The sequence below is a fragment of the Ovis canadensis genome, chromosome X (genome assembly GCF_042477335.2).
Source record: "Ovis canadensis isolate MfBH-ARS-UI-01 breed Bighorn chromosome X, ARS-UI_OviCan_v2, whole genome shotgun sequence".
NCBI classification, from domain to species: domain Eukaryota; kingdom Metazoa; phylum Chordata; class Mammalia; order Artiodactyla; family Bovidae; genus Ovis; species Ovis canadensis.
The window spans coordinates 29,986,581-30,002,959 of record NC_091727.1 but is presented as its reverse complement, the minus strand read 5'-3'; the positions used below and the strand labels follow the sequence as shown (position 1 = coordinate 30,002,959).

The 16,379-nt window shown below is 38.3% G+C and overlaps 1 protein-coding gene across 1 annotated transcript in view; it reads right to left on the bottom strand.

The window, feature by feature from the left end:
- IL1RAPL1 (interleukin 1 receptor accessory protein like 1) overlaps positions 1-16,379 on the bottom strand; it is a 694,793-nt gene that overhangs the window by 79,802 nt on the left and 598,612 nt on the right. The window lies entirely within an intron of this gene.

The window sequence follows — 16,379 nt, the reverse complement described above, 5'->3', positions numbered from 1 at the left end:
GTATCTATCATTCGAGCTACTTTTTACCCCAAATTTCTCAGCTGCTGTATTGTTCACAAAAGATACCATCTCAAAGAACTCACCATCTGATTCTTTCAAGGAGCTCAACACAGTGGTAAAAATAATAAACTGCATAAACTGTGGTTGAAATTTCCATCCTTTAGACATACTACTATCACAATGTGAAGTAACCTTAAAAGCCCATTTATCACACAATGTGTGATATACGGCACAGGGAAGAATTTTCAGACTCTATGCATAATTGTTAATTATCTTTATGGAGACAACAAACAAATAAAACATGACTGTGGCGGAGACTGGTTAGCCATTCACCAGCCTTGTATACCTTTCCTTCTAGGCAGATAGCCAAATAACATTACCAGCTTTCCTCGCAGTCAAGTGTAGCCATATGACTGAGTTCTGGCTAATGGAAAATGGGCAGAAGTTCTCAATGAAACTTCCAGCCTTGACCTATTCATTCTATTCCTCCTCCCTGCAAAACTCACTCATTTCTCTAATATCCATCCAGGATTTCAACACCCAAGGTAAATTTGGAAGCCGGGTGTCGAGTGTAACAGAGTCTCTATGTTCCTGGGTCTCTAAATGACTGCATGGAACAGAGCACTCTACCAACAGTTCCTCCCCCAGTGGACTTTGTTTCATGTGATCCAAAAATAACTTGTATTATATTCAGCTCCAGGGAATTGCTTTGTATTCCTGCATTAGAACAGTTATCATTATCTTAAGCAATGCAGTAAGAAAGAGTAGAAACCTAGATAAGACTTTCCCCTCAAACTGAGCCCCCTCATTAACAACTGTAAACAAAGCTATGGATATTTTTATTATTCATGATAAATTCACTGCAGTGAAAGTGAATATTGAGTGTTGGGTCAAGAGCTCATGAGGATTATGAATTGTTTAGGATTCTTATTTGATTAACATATTCAAAATTATAACATAAGTCCTAAAAATAGAACTCCAACTGTCATTGTTTTGTTAATGATGAAGCCTTTTAATTTCTCCCTGAGGCAATAAGGAAGACTAGCCAGTATATCATAGACCATTTACATCCATCATTGTACAGGAGACAGGAAACAAGATCATCCCCAAGAAAAAGAAATGCAAAAGAACAAAATAGCTGTCTGAGGAGGCCTTACAAATAGCTGTGAAAAGATGGGAAGTGAAAAGCAAAGAAGAAAAGGAAAGATATACCCATTTGAATGCAAAGTTCCAAAGAATAGCAAGGAGAAATAAAAAAGCCTTCCTCAGCAATCAGTGCAAAGAAATAGAGGAAAACAATAGAATGGGAAAGACTAGAGAGCTCTTCAAGAAAATTAGAGATACCAAGGGAACATTTCATGCCAAGATGGGCTCAATAAAGGACAGAAACTGTAGGGACCTAACAGAAGCAGAAGATATTAAGAAGAGGTGGTAAGAATACACAGAAGAACTGTACAAAAAAGATCTTCACAACCCAGATAATCACGATGGTGTGATCACTCACCTAGAGCCAGATATCCTTGAATGTGAAGTCAAGGTGGCTGTAGGAAGCATCACTATGAACAAAGCTAGTGGAGGTGATGGAATGCCAACTGAGCTATTTCAAACCCTAAAAGATGACACTGTGAAAGTGCTGTACTCAATATGCCAGGCAAATATGGAAAACTCAGCAGTGGCCACAGGACTGGAAAAGGTCAGTTTTCATTCCAATCCCAAAGAAAGGCAATGCCAAAGAATGCTCAAACTACCACACAATTGCACTCATCTCACACGCTAGTAAAGTAATGCTTAAAAGTCTCCCTCCAAGCCAGGCTTCAGCAATACATGAACCGTGAACTTCCAGATGTTCAAGCTGGTTTTAGAAAAGGCAGAGGAACCAGAGATCAAATTGCTAACATCTGCTGGATCATTGAAAAAGCAAGAGAGTTCCAGAAAAACATCTACTTCTGCTTTATTGACTATGCCAAAGCCTTTGACTGTGTGGATTATTAAACACGGTGTGTTTGTTTCCACAATAAACTGTGGAAAATTCTGAAAGAGATTGGGAATACCAGACCACCTGACCTGCCTCCTGAGAAACCTGTATGCAGGTCAGGAAGCAACAGTTAGAACTGGACATGGAACAGACTGGTTCCAAATAGGAAAAGGACTACATCAAGGCTATATATTGTCACTCTGCTTATTTAACTTATATGCAGAGTACATCATGAGAAACGCTGGGCTGGATGAAGCACAAGCTGGAATCAAGATTGCTGGGAGAAATATCAACAACCTCAGATATGCAGATGACACCACCCTTCTGGCAGAAAGTGAAGAAGAACTAAAGAGCCTCTTGATGAAAGTGAAAGAGAAGAGTGAAAAAGTTGGCTTAAAGCTCAACATTCAGAAAACGAAGATCATGGCATCTGGTCCCATCACTCCATGGGAAACAGATGGGGAAACAGTGGAAACAGTGGCTGACTTTATTTTTCTGGGCTCCAAAATCACTGCAGATGGTGACTGCAGCCATGAAATTAAAAGACGCTTACTCCTTGGAAGGAAAGTTATGACCAACCTAGATAGCATATTCAAAAGCAGAGACATTACTTTGCCAACAAAGGTCCATCTAATCAAGGCTATGGTTTTTCCAGTGGTCATGTATGGATGTGAGTGTTGGACTATAAAGAAAGCTGAGCACCAAAGAATTGATTCTTTTGAATTGCGGTGTTGGAGAAGACTCTTGAGAGTCCCTTGGACTGCAAGGAGATCCAACCAATCCATTCTAAAGGAGATCAGTCCCGGGTGTTCATTGGAAGGTCTGATGCTGAAGCTGAAACTCCAATACTTTGGCCACCTCATGCAAAGAGTTGATTCATTGGAAAAGACCCTGATGCTGGGAGCGATTGGCGGCAGGAGGAGAAGGGGACGATGGAGGATGAGATGGCTGGATGGCATCACTGACTCGATGGAAATGAGTTTGGGTAAACTCTAGGAGTTGGTGATGGACAGGGAGGCCTGGCATGCTGCGGTTCATGGGGTCACAAAGAGTTGGACACGACTGAGCGACTGAACTGAATTGAACTGGACTCTGGGTGACTTCACCTATTAAGAAAGGTTAAGGTAGACATTAAAATTTCTACCCATAGCCTGAAAAAGTAGCTCTTTTCCACCTCTTAGCATTATTTTGGGTAACTATGTTTAGACATTTTTCTAAGATCAAAAGATTGAAAAACAAAAACAACCTCTTGCTATTTGGATCCTCATGATGTTATATAAGTCTTTTGAATCAAAATATTGTGACACTCCATCAGAGAAGTCCTGAAATGAGTGTCAGTGCAATTTTTTTTAAATTGAGAGATTCAATATAATTGGATCTCACTCATTAACCAGTGCAAAAATAAGCTTACAATACTAGATTATTTTTAAAAGTTTTAATGTGGAAATAAGCATAAAAGGCCCAAATTGGCTCCACTGTCAAGTCTGCTGGTGTAGAAAGCTGAAGAAACACAGCTATCACATATTTCAAACATGATAAGTTATTACGCAAACTGTTCAGAGTACAATTTTTTTCTTAACATTAAGTGCTTTATGCAAAACAGTTGAATGATACTGAAAGCATATTTGGCTGAAAATGTACAATTTTCTTGTTCTTGTAATTTGTAGAGATAATCTGTAGTGATTTTACTCTGATCATTTTTGTGTTTTTATGAGTGAGAGTTGTGAGACTTGATTAGGCTATTTTAATAACTAAAGAATTAATAATTCCTCCAAGTACAATATAGATTATGGGATAGCAGTAATATTCATTACAGAAAGGAAATTCCTGTTCATTGATTGGGACAAGTTATATGCAGGGGATTCCAAGTACTCTAATGAGAAACATGTTTTCATAATTTTGCTTAGGGCACACTCAACAAAAGATGTAAAATTAGAAGTGTAAATCATCAAAATAGTGAGTGTATAAAGATGAGGTTTCAGTAAGGACTCCATACAAATTTTATTTCATGGTTTATATTTTTCTTGAAAGGCTTCTGCAACACAATTACATTAGGAACTATAATTTTCAACTTAACTCTGGTTTCTAGGTCCTATTAAGTCTACTCCGTATTGCATCTAACTCTTGCTTTTATTTCTTTCCTAAATTGTATTCTGAGAATGGTGATTATCAAAAAACTATTATAGTTATTTGAGTCAGGAGTTGCCATCTAGGCCTATTTCATTATTTTTTAGCACTTAACACATTCTATTGCCATTACGTTATTAGCAGTGACTCCACAATCTTCATTCTTAAAGATTTGCAGTGCTTTAATATGATATTCTGAGTATCAGTAATAGCTTTAACTAACTTGGTTAGAATTCAATGCCTGAAGCAACCTTCTACTCCCCCTCCCCCAGCTAATTTTTATTGGTTTTTACCCTCTAATCATCTTTGTTAAGAGAAATTTGATATGATCAAAACCTCTGGAGTGGAGAAAGAAGAACATGGGACAAAACATACCCATAGAGCAGGAGATTCTAGAAATGAAAGATGAAAGGGGCTCCTCGTTGCTTGCTTCTGGTAAGCACGTATAGCTAAATAACTTACTGTACTTTAGGAAGAAATAACAACATCAAAAAATTTGGAGAAAAATTTTCCAAAGTTCTTGCTTTTGCTGTCAATGTAAAAAGTGGCTCATGTGGTGAGGCAATTAGATCTACAACTGAGCTTATCTCTTTCAGACATTTTATTAACTAAATCATGAAGATGCAATTGATTTATATGCTTAATTTTCCATGTGACAATTTTCTTTAGAACCCTATGACAATGTGACGATTATTTCTTTGAAATTTGCTTGATATAGACTGTCACCATCCATCTGTAATTATATAAAAAATCCATCTTTTAAAATGTTAATTATATTATTTGTAAATAAAATCAATCCCTTAAATTAAAAATCTTTAACAAATCATTTGGCATTGTTACTATCTGTTATGAATGCTTGAATTTTTATGGCTATATATTATGATTTTTTAAATTAATTATGCATGCCTTTAGCAGTTTAGATATTTATTGAGTTACTTCTCAGTGTGAGGCATTACTCTTGGTGCTTGGGCAATGTAAAAGAACATAACAACACTTTTAGCCCCCACAGGACTTGTATCCTTGTGTGGGATGACAGGGAATGGACAAAAATGATACAGCATGTCCAAAGGTGATCAGATATATGGGAAAAGGAGAAAAAGTAGGACCCAGGAATGCGGGCAGTAGGGTAAGTCTACAATGTTAAACAGGGGGTCAAATCAGGATGTACTGAAATATTGAAATTTGAGAAAAGACTTGAAGGAGGTGAAGGAGTTAGTCAGGTGGATATGCCATGGAGGAGCATTACAGGAAGACAAACAGTGTACTGCTCAAAGCCCTAAGAAGGACAAGTGTCTAGCATGTTAGACAACCAGGAAGGAGGCCAAGGGGCTGGTGTGGGATAAGGAAGACAGAGGGGGTAGAGATGGGGTCACACAGCAGGTGGAGAGTTCACCTGGGTAGGGCTTGTAAACCAGGGGTTCCCAACCTCTGGGATCTAATGCCTGATGATTTGAGGTGGAGCTGATGTAATAATAATAGAAATAAAAGTTAAAAGTGAAAGCATTAGTGGCTCAGACATCTCCAACTCTGCGACCCCATGGACTATAGTCTGCCAGGCTCCTCTGTCCATGGGATTCTCCAGGCAAGAATACTGGAGTGGGTTGCCATTCTCTTCTTCAGGGAATCTTCCTGACCCAGGGATCGAACCCAGGTTTCTTGCATTGCAGGCAGATTCTTTACTGCCTGAGCCACCAGGGAAGCCCAGTAATAGAAATCAAGTACACAAAAGATGCAATGTGTTTGAAACATCCTGAAACCATCCCCCTACCTCAGTCTATGGATAAATTATCTTCCACAAAACCAGTCTCTGGTGCCAAAAAGGTTGAGGACTGCTGTTGTAAGCCATTGTAAGGATTGTTGCTCACAACGTGAAATGGGAGCTTTTGAGCAGATGAGTAATGAGAAGTGCCCCAGACCAGGACAGTAACAGTTGAGGAAGTAAAGTCATCTGACTCTGGATAATTGTAAAGTTAGAGCCATCAGAATTTCCTGACAGGTTGAATGTGAAGAGTGAGGGAAAGAGAGGTCAAGGATGATTCTAAAGATTTTGGCCTGAGAGACTAAGGACTGGAGTTTCTGTCCTTGAGACAGAGGAGGCTATGGGTCCAGAAGGAAAGACCAGGAGCTCGTTTTTGGAGATGTGGTATTGAGGGGTATCTATCTATTCCAGTGGGGATGGGTAGATGGTTAGAGATGCAACTTTAAAGAAATATCAGGGCTGAGGATATACACTTTGAAGTCACTGGCATTTGGATGGAATGAGATTACGCATAGAATGAGAGTGGAGGAGACCTGGGCTCTGCAAGATGAGGATGCCGGAGGAACAGGTGCATGAGCACTCAGCCCACTCAGTTGTGTCTGACTCTTTGCGACCCCATGAACTGTAGCACACCAGGCTTCTCTGTCTATGAGATTCTCCAGGCAAGAATACTGGAGTGGGTTGTCATTTCCTCCTCCAGGGGATCTTCCCAACCCAGGGATCGAACCCAGGTCTCTTTCATCTCCTGCACTGGCAGGCAGATTCTTTACCACTAAGCCACCTGGGAAGCCCCAGAGGACAGGACTAACCAAAGGAAAGTGAGAGAGAGAGAGACAAGAAAGGCAGGAGAGAAATCCAGAGACTGTGGTGTCCTGGAAGCCAGTGGCAAAGGCATTTCACGCAGGGGTGCTATTCTCAGACCATGTGACATGAGGCTGGTACATTGGCCATTAAACTGAACACCATGGGGATCACTGGAAATCACATCTTATGTATTACATGATACATATTATATATCATATATTCCATACTGAATATAAGCTTAGAAGAAAAATAGGCTTAATTGTCAATTAATAGGAAAACTATAAATTAGGTATTAAATGGGTTGAAAACAATTCCTGTCAAGTCCTAGGTAAGGTATAATTTTAAATATCCTTGAGCACTTCTGAGAAATGCGTTTCTACCAAATTCCTAAAATTAGATGAATGGCTAAAAATGTTTCTGAAAAACAGGGGTGACAGCCAAAGAAGGGATGGAATGGTTATCATCCATGCTCTCAAAGCTAGATCCCATCTTGTTTATTTAAAGACAGAGTAATCTCATCAAAGTTGCAGAGTACAATATGATTGAGTTCACCATGCAGTATTTAATTAGAAAATGTTAATTAAGCTTCCTTAATTCAATCTGGCATCAAAGAAATGTCTCTGTACACACAAGCCATTTCTAAAACTCAAGTATAAAACATGAAGTTTGAGGCAGGTCATACCCTGTGCTGTATTATGGTGGAAGAGTGATTCCAATTTTGAATTCATAGAAGGCTATGGTAAGGGTTTAAATTTCCTTTTCCTATTGACAAATGGTACTCAAAAAGCTGGTTTGGTTCAATCTTGAATAGGACAGTAGCCTTAAGGGAACTTGTTGTAAAGTCCTCGAAAATGGGAAGTCCGTAGGGTTCCTGCATGGATATATGGAAAATGGAGGAGGTAGACTACAATGCAAACTTAACTATGCCAGGAAAGCGCAAGTCCACCGCAATGATTTTTATGCTTTCTATAATAGCCAAATGTACTTCCCTCTTCCTGTTAAAAATATAATAAAAGTTTTCTCTTGGGTCTGGACTTGATATGTCAAGTTACTGCCTGCAGCTAATTTTTATGACTGAGTTGCAAAGCCCTGAAAGCAGCATTTAGGCTGAAAATGCTGACAGGCCCATAGCCGGAACAGTGCTAATGAAAAGAACGTGAACATAAGGCTGTGCTCAGTAGTCAATGAATTTCTTTATCCTAATAGGATGAACATTATAAAACAAGGAATATAATCAGCTTCATTATATTATGAAGACAAGGAACAGGACGTTCATGGTACAAGTTCAGCACATTAGGCTTCCACTAGGTGCATATGTTTAGCAACATTTAGGAAGGACATGACAGTCAAAGGATAAATACTTTGAAGAATGAATAAATGGGTGATCCTGGCTTACTGAAAATTTCATCTAACAGACTTTTGTTTAATATTCTAGCATTCCCTGTCTATTTAGTTGATTAGAAAGCATGGCAGAATGTTCAATGATTATTATTTCCCTTTCATCAGACCAGCAGATTCTACTGCAGAATTCTGCACAAACATAAATCTTCAAACCACGGTATTTTCCTTTAGGATCTAGTCTTCATTTTTGATGTAATATAGCCTGTGATTAATACAGTATTCATATCCCCATATGATTGTGACACAGTCTTGAATAATGGTAAAAGTTTACCTTTATGTCACAGAATTAATACAACAGTTTACATTCATTAAAATTAATGTTTAGAACTGTGCCAAGCATTAATGCAGATCAGTGGTTAGAAATCTAGGGTCAGTGGGCTAAATCTGGCTTGCTGCCTGTTTGTTGTAAATAGAGTTTTATTGGAGCCATGCCCACTCTTTTATATACTGTTGAGGTCTGCTTTTGCACCACAAAGAGAGTTGAGTAGCTGTGAAAGACAGTATATGATATAGTCTGTAAAGCCTAAAATATTTGCTGTCTGGTCTGTTACAGAAAACATCTGTTGACCCCCGATGTAAATACTAATATTATCCAAGATTATGGAAGAAGGGTAATTGAACCTCAGAGGAGTTAAATAAATGGCCTAATATCACAAGCTAGAAAATAATAGACCCAAAATTTGAATCTAAGACTAGTTTCCAAACTTTCGATCTAATTACCACGTGCAATACCTCCCCAAATGTCTGAAGATCACCATGTATGCAGAAGTAATACGAGCGTCACAGTGCAGAGAAAACTTGTGTTCAGTAAAACAGGATGACGCTAGATATACTTAGCAACATTTTACTATTCAGTTTCAAAGAAATGTGATGAATATAGACAGACTATTTCTTGGCAGGCAACTTCAACTGCTTAGTGGGAAAAATTTAAGTCCAACTCTCCATGCCTACACGCTTAGTCACTAAGCTGTGTCTGACTCTTTGTGACCCCATGGACTGTAGCCTGCCAGGCTCCTCTGTCCATGGGATTTCCCAGGCAAGAATACTGGAGTGGGTTGCCATTCCCTTCTCCAGGGGATCTTCCCAACCCAGGGATCAAACCTGCATCAACAGCGTCTCCTGCATTGGCAGGCAGATTCTTTACCATTGCGTCAACCAGAAAGCCCCAGTCCAACTGGAATCAATGCTATATAAATAAAACAATCTACTACCAGCCTCACTACATACAGATATATTCGTAGAAAACAAATAAGTTTCGCAAAAGTTCCCATCTATGAAATCACTTATCTCTCACAGTATAGTATGTATGTATTTCAGAGCTGGGATACCAGGTTTGGATTACTTGATTGAGTCACCAAGTAGCTGGTGCCAGAGTAAATATTTGAACATAGATCTCTTCCTAGTTAATCACTGCTTTGCGTGTATTAAAAAAAGAGTAAATTATTCAAATGTTATATTCTGATCAATAAATATTACTAAGTCTCTAGTAATATAGACCAGAGATTTCTGAAAATCAAGACTGAGAATGGAGGATTTCTCTAGCAGTCCAGTGGCTAAGACTCCATGCTCCCAATGTAGGGGGGCCAGGTTCTATTCCTGGTCAGGGAACTAGATCCCACATGCCGTAACTGAAGATCTCACATGCTGCAACCAAGACCTGGTGCAGCCAAATATGTAAGTTTTTTTTAAAAAAGAAGGAGAATGGAACAAAATCAAAGAAAAAGCAGAATAGCAAGAAGTTTAGCAAAAGGTGAAAGTAAATGCTGAAAGTCTTGTTATGGGAAAATCAATGTTCTTATTTTCTTCTAAGTGAGTGAAAGTCACTTAGCCATGTCCGACTCTTTGTGACTCCATGGACTATGCAGTCCATGGAATTCTCTAGGCCAGAGTACTGGAGTAAGTAGCCTTTCCCATCTCCAGGGAATTTTCCCAACCCAGGGATGGAACCCAGGTCTCCCACATTGCAGGCGGATTCTTTACCAGCTGAGCCACAAGGGAAACCCAAGAATACTGGAGTATTCTTGTATTCGATTCCTGACCCAGAAATCGAACTGGAGTCTCCTGCATTGCAGGTGGTTCTTTACCAACTGAACTATGAGGGAAGTTACCATTTTCTTCTAAAAGCCACAGAATATTCTTTTCCTTAGCCCTCAGCTCATGACTGCAAAGTAAAGCAGTCTCCCTCTGGCTACACACATCCTCTATGACTTTGGAAATTTAATCCACTCAGTAGCCTGGCCCCTGACAGCTCCTCTGGGTGGTCTCAGCCCTGTTCATTATCAATTAACCCTCACTTTTGTTTTGCTTTAGGCTATGGGCTGTCATAAAGACTCAATAAAGGAATCGAACATTGAAAGTGCCTCAGGAAGGCCCCCAGATTCACAGGGCATGGATTGCAGAGCAGATCAGTCTGTTGGAAAAGGAGAGGTCAGAAGGGAGGAGGACCAAGGGTAGGTGCAAGGGGATGCTTTGAGAAAAAAGAAATGAGGGGGATCTTTCACGTGAAAATAGGGGAAATGCAACCAAAAACTCATTCAAATATTTATTTTTGAATGGTGTTGACAAGCACCCCTCAACAGTACCATATACAATGACCCTGTTTGTGACCTTGATTCACAGTGAACTGTTAGTCATATAATTTTAATAGTAGATTCTAGTATAAAATTACCCTTTTCATAAAGGTAACTTCCAAACAAGAACATAAAGGGTTATTGTGGTGTCTCTTTAAAAACTCTTTCAACCAAAAGAGATATTTGGTGCTCTTTTATTATTCTTTTCAATGATGTTTAAAGGAAAAGGAACCAGGCACAGAAATTCCCATAAAAAGGGAAATTTGACAGAAAAACATGTTGATTGAAAGCTTCAATTCATGCATAAAACTTCTAAATCAACTGAGTTTACAAGAAAGGAAATTTTTTTCCAGTTAAAGATTAACTTGTGACATAAAATGGAAACATGAAAAATTTAACTGCTATCATAAAATAAACATAACAATTCATTCACCTCTCAGTATCCACTTGAATACCTCACTTAATTATTCTTGTTTAGTATGAGATGCATATGTATATAGTTCTAGAGACCATGCTTCATGATCATTTTAAAGATTTATTTTAATATAAGTCAATGAAAACACCCCTGACAAACTTGTGTTATAGTATATGCAAAACACAGGAAGAAACCTACTCTGGGATAAAAAGGAAGGTATTCAATTTTCTTTGGTAGTTGATGTATGGCAAAACAGAATAAATAAATTTATATTTAGAAATTCTAACATAAGAAAAGGTAACTATATCTTGAAATTAAAGTATAGAGCAAAAAGATATGACTACAAAGGTATGTTAATTGTTTATCTTTCTTTCATATGCACATACATGTTTTTCATATGTGGTGTCATATCATGCTCTCATTTTTAAGGAATTAGAGGATGAGTTCCAAAGAAGGCAATGGCACCCCACTCCAGTACTCTTGCCTGGAAACTCCCATGGATGGAGGAGCCTGGTAGTCTGCAGTCCATGGGGTGGCTGAGTCGGACACAACTGAGCGACTTCACTTTCACTTTTCACTTTCATGCATTGGAGAAGGAAATGGCAACCCACTCCAGTGTTCTTGCCTGGAGAATCCCAGGGACAGGGGAGCCTGGTGGGCTGCCGTCTTTGGGATCACACAGAGTCAGACACGATTGACACGACTTAGCAGCAGCAGCAGCAGCAAGATGAGTTCGGGGAAGAAAGAAATATGAATAGTACCTGTTTTTCTATTCACTCTCTTATGAAAAGCATGGCTAAAATACTTGTGAGTGGATGGAATTTTGAAAACCTCACTGTAGTAATAACTTAATTTTCTAAATTTATTACAGGCATAGCAATCATTCCAGCTTTACAAGTGAATGGAATAAAGTGAGCTCTTTGAAGAGGCAAATTATACTACAAAATGAAACTGAGAATGGTGTACTAATCTCATGTGCAGAGAGGCACTTAGGCACGAATCTATTAATTTTATATATTTCTAACACTTAATGACACTTGTCATCTTGGTTTCCAAGCTTGGCAAGAAGTAATATAACACTCACCATATACAAATAGTATTAATGTTACCAGAAAAATACTGTATAAAAATAATTATTAGTGATTTGGGTCTTTGTATTAATCAAAAGCTATGAGAATGACTTAAATGGAAAAAGCATCTCGACCATTTCTAAATAAAATTAAATCTACTTTACAATATTTTAAAAAGAGAAATAGCTACTTTCAAATAAGAAAAGAAATATATTCTTTTTCTGAAGTCTCTTCATACACATCATAACATTTTGGGGTATACCTTTCTAGGCATCCCTCTGTGTGTATAGATTCATAAGGAACATTATGATGTCTTTAACTTTTAAAATTTTACTTTTAAAATTCTTATACAGCTAAACTGACTTGTTTTCTTTTGGTATACAATCCAATAAAGAATCTGCCTGCCAATGTAGGAGACATGGGTTTGATCCCTGGGTTGGGAATATCCCCTGGAGAAGGAAATGGCAACCCACTCCAGTATTCTCGCCTGGAAAATTCTATAGACAGAGGAGCCTGGTGGGCTACAGTCCATGGTGTCACAAAACAGTTGGACGTGACTTAGCAACTAAACAATAACAATTCTAAATGTATTAATGCATATGCAGATACATGCAATCATCACTACAATCAGGTTACAGAACAGTTTCATCACCTCCAAATCTCCCTTGTACTATCCTTTTAGAATGCCACTCCTCCTCTACTCCTAATCCCAGGCAACCACTCTGTTCTGTTCTAGAGTGTCATAAATGAAAGCATACAGTATATGATCTTTTGAGACTGGATTCTTTCACTCATTATAATGTATTTAATATCCATCCAAGTTATTTTTCATATCAGTAGTTCGTTCTTTTTCTCTCTTTCTTTCTTCTTCTTCTTCTTTTTTTTTTTTTACAGTTGTATACTATCCTATTACACGGATGTACTACTGTTTATCTATCCAATCACCCAAATAAGGCAATTTAGGCTGTTTCTGGTTTGGGTCTATTATGAATAACACTGCTACAAATGTTTGTGCATAGGTTTTTGCATAAACATAAGTTTTCATTTTTCCATGATAAGTATTCTGGAGTGAGAATGCTGGGTCAAATGGTATGTGCATGTTTAACTGTTTACAAGATACAATATGATATTTTAAACATTAAATCAAAGCACTGATATAATGGGGTTCCCTCATAGCTCAGTTGGTATTAAGAATCTGCCTGACAAAGACAGAAACATAGATCAATGGAACAAAATAGAAAGCCCAGAGATAAATCCATGCACCTAGGGATAGCTTATCTTCAACAAAGGAGGCAAGAATATACAATGGAGAAAAGACAATCTCTTTAACAAGTGATGCTGGGAAAACTGGTCAACCACTTGTAAAAGAATGAAACTAGAACACTTTCTAACACCATACACAAAAGTAAACTCAAAATGGATTAAAGATCTAAATGTAAGACCAGAAACTATAAAACTCCTAGAGGAGAACATAGGCAAAACACTCTCTGACATAAATCATAGCAGGATCCTCTATGACCCACCTCCCAGAGTAATGGAAATAAAAGCAAAAATAAACAAATGGGACCTAATTAAACTTAAAAGCTTTTGCACAATGAAGGAAACTATAAGCAAGGTGAAAAGACAGCCTTCAGAATGGGAGAAAATAATAGCAAATGAAGCAACTGACAAAGAGTTAATCTCAAAAATATACAAGCAACTCCTGCAGCTCAATTCCACAAAAATAAACGACTCAATCAAAAAATGGGCCAAAGAACTAAACAGACATTTCTCCAAAGAAGACATACAGATGGCTAACAGACACATGAAAAGATGCTCAACATCACTCATTATCAGAGAAATGCAAATCAAAACCACAATGAGGTACCATCTCACGCCGGTCCCAGTCAGAATGGCTGCTATCAAAAAGTCCACAAACAATAAATGCTGGAGAGAGTGCGGAGAAAAAGGAACCCTCTTACACTGTTGGTGGGAATGCAAACTAGTACAGCCACTATGGAGAACAGTGTGGAGATGCCTTAAAAAACTGCAAATAGAACTGCTACACGACCCAGCAATCCCACTGCTGGGCATACACAGTGAGGAAACCAGAATTGAAAGAGACATGTTTATCCCAGTGTTCATCGCAGCACTGTTTACAATAGCCAGGACATGGAAGCAACCTAGGTGTCCATTGGCAGATGAATGGATAAGAAAGCTGTGGTACATATACACAAAGAAGTATTACTCAGCTATTAAAAAGAATGCATTTGAATCAGTTCTAATGAGGTAGATGAAACTGGAGCCTATTATACAGAGCCAAGTAAGTCAGAAAGAAAAACGCCAATACAGTATATTAACACATATATATGGAATTTAGAAAGATGGTAACGATGACCCTATATGCAAGACAGCAAAAGAGACACAGATATAAAGAACAGACTTTTGGACTCTGTGGGAGAAGGCAAGGGTGAGATGATTTGAGAGAATAGCATTGAAACATGTATATTATCATATGTGAGACAGATCACCAGTCCAGGTTTGATGCATGAGACAGGGTGCTCAGGGCTGGTGCACTGGGGTGACCCTGAGGGATGGGATGGGGAGAGAGGTGGGAGGGGGGTTCAGGATGGGGGACACATGTACACCCATGGCTGATTCATGTCAATATGTGGCAAAACCCACCACAATATTGTAAAGTAATCAGCCTCCAATTAAAATAAATTTTAAAAATTAAATAAAATATATAAAAAAAAGAATCTGCCTGTAATGCAGGAGACCAGGTTCGATTCCTGAGTCAGAAAGATCTGCTGGAGAAGGGATAGGCTACCCACTCCAGTATTCTTGGGCTTCCCTGGTGCAATGTGGGAGACTTGAGTTCGATCCCTGGAGTCAGAAAGATCCCCTGGAGAAGGGAAAGGCTACCCATTCCAGTATTCTAGCCTGGAGAATTCCATGAACTGTATAGTCCATGTGGTCACAAAGAGTTAGATACCACTGACCGAACTTCACACAAAAGTCCTCCTCTGTAATGGATATATCTTCATGCCATTTCTGAGATGTGAAATTCTAGAAAGTTTCAGAAAAATAACACAGTTGCTTTTCATTTAGAAATAAAAATGTTTCCCCTCATTACTTAGGTAATAAAAAGGATTATGACTGTAGATAACACAAAAGCATGGTTAGTTATTTCAGAGTTCTCTTCATGGTAACAATGTCTCCTGAACTTTTCTGACATCCTCATGATGTACTTAAGGTTAAGAATGGGCTGGGAAATAAAGGGTGGATTCAGGCAATTTGCCGCATTTTTGTTCATCTCAATTGCTTTAAATTGTTTTTGTATCATTGCAAAAATGAAGTTATAAGGACAGCACACATCCTCCTCCTAAATGCTTATAAACATAATAGAGGAGAATTGAAAGGTAAATAGTTCTTAAGAAAGAAATCAAGGGGCAAAAAAAATGGGAAGGTGAGCTCCCTGAGTTGTGTCTAGATGGAAACAGAGTCTGAAAGCTGCCAGAGAAATGACAGAGAAATGGCTGTCCTAATTGTCTAGTTAGTTTGGGTTTAGGGTTGCATAGAGCTCATTATGACATGGGACAGCCATGAGACACCTCGATCCACACCTTCCTTGAGTTAGCTTTCAGGACCATATCGCCCTATGGTTATTAGTTCCCAAGAAAAATTTCTGTGCCTATTATCTGGCTTGACTGATGATAGTACTTCTGTCAGAGAAATTGGAATGAAATGTTTAAGTTTTGTCCATTTCATGAAAATTCACTAATAGCTCACAATATCCCGGGTATTCTTTGAGGCACTGTGGATACACTGGTGATCGAAAATAGACAAAAATGCCTCTCCTTTTGGATCTGAGTTTCTCATATAAGTCAAAGTGACTTAGTACTAGACATTTGTGTATTTCCATGATGGTTCTGGTCTAAGCCTTAAACCAAACTCTAAGGTGTAGAAATGTACTCATAATTTATTAAAACAGTTTTGACTTCTGTTTAAATAATTTTGAAAATCAGAGCTAACTTGGACTCACATTAGGCATTTATCACTGCAAGAATTCACCAGTTAGCTAATATCTCACTCATTTTATGGGTTAATGAATCTGATTCCTGAGATAAGAATATGTGTATGTATGGACATGCCAACACCTGTTTATTAGTATCTAATGTTTTAGTGATTATATAGTGACTATGTCCTATTTCTAGGTTAATGTCATTTGTTAATTACTCTTTTCAGTAGAATGTTATTGAAACTGTAGTGATTAAAA